This window comes from Sinocyclocheilus rhinocerous, unplaced genomic scaffold (assembly GCF_001515625.1).
Source record: "Sinocyclocheilus rhinocerous isolate Xijiao unplaced genomic scaffold, SAMN03320098_v1.1 scaffold940, whole genome shotgun sequence".
In the NCBI taxonomy this organism is placed as follows: domain Eukaryota; kingdom Metazoa; phylum Chordata; class Actinopteri; order Cypriniformes; family Cyprinidae; genus Sinocyclocheilus; species Sinocyclocheilus rhinocerous.
In genome coordinates this window covers 65,144-66,719 of record NW_015670976.1, presented here as the reverse complement: position 1 = coordinate 66,719, position 1,576 = coordinate 65,144, and positions in this window count along the sequence as shown.

Here is a 1,576-nt window from a genome sequence, read left to right as displayed (position 1 = left end):
TCGGATTACTCCACTCTCCATATCCTTTGCACTCTCTCACGGACCTTTCCCTCACTATCACTTCCTCCGGACCCGACACCAGTACTCACTGTGACCTAATAAACGCTTTTGTATATAAACTAACCTATTGTGTCAGACCTCTTCCGTAACATATATATATATATTATATAGAACAATAAATATAATAACATATTAGAATAATATAATATTACCTTATATATTACTTATAAAATTAACATATCATACAACTCTGACGCCAACTTGAATCGACATTTGAAACATCCAAATTTTCTCTATATTGTAATCATTATGATCACACCTGTAATAATGAGCTTCTGCCTGAAATTAATTCATGTTAGCTAACTGTATGATTCTATTACCTTGAACTGTTCATTTGTGAAATGAACATTACTTGGACACATTCACTTCTGATAACAGATCACTCTAAATTGTAATGTAGACACATGCATGTTCTGTAAAGCTGCTTTGAAACAATGTGTATTGTGAAAAGTGCTATACAAATAAATTGAATTTGAATTGAACTCTATCTCTCTCTCTCTATCTATCTATCTAATATATATATATATATTATATATATATATATTAGTACATTTGATAACTATATTGTAATCATATATAATAGGTTGATATAATATAACTTAATATTAAGTTGCTATGGCTACTTACCCTGAGAGTAACCTCCGTTTTTGAAACCGAAAGCTGAGTTTATCCGCTTACTTACCCTTAAACATACCTGGGTATGTCACATAACCTGCTTTCTGGAATACCCCCCCAGGACACCCCTGGTTTAACTAGGCCATATAATAGTCCAGGGGTGTCAAACTCAATTGCTGGAGGGCCAGAGTCCTGCAGAGTTTAGATTCAACCCAAATTAAACACACCTGGGGTGTATTCCAGAAAGCACGGTTAACTTACCGTCAGCTAAATCCTGAACTTTCGGTTGATTAACCCAAAACCTTGCTTACTCGAGGTATGTGGTTCCAAAAACTCATCCGGGAGTAAGTTCATTCAACTCAGAGTATGTTCCTGGTTAAGACTCAAGACATTCTCAACAGAGCGACGAATCGACGAGTCGCTATGGAAACGGACGCTAAGAAAAAGCGTGCCATGCTGTTTCTTTTTTCTTCTTTTGTTCAGTGGTCGTTTACATGCTTAGTGCATATCGCTACCTAATGGATGGTTGTACAATCATTTTTATTTTTTTCCGTTTAATCTTTAATCTTTGAGAATATTAATTATATTGTTTGTTTGATGCTAATTATATATTGTCACATCAGATATGTATTTTGATTTAGAATTTAGACATTATAGACAATGCCGATCAATGTGTGATAATATAAAATGTAATAAATAAATAAATATATATATATATATATATATATAAAATAAATTAAACATTACCTTGTCATAGTGTTTTATAATTTATACAGATAACTGTTATATATGCCAATAAAATAAATAATGGCTGCGTTTCCCAAAAGCTTCGTAAGCCTAAAAAGTTCGTAAAAACGATCGTACGACTGATCTTAATATTACGGTCTGTTTCCCAAAAGCA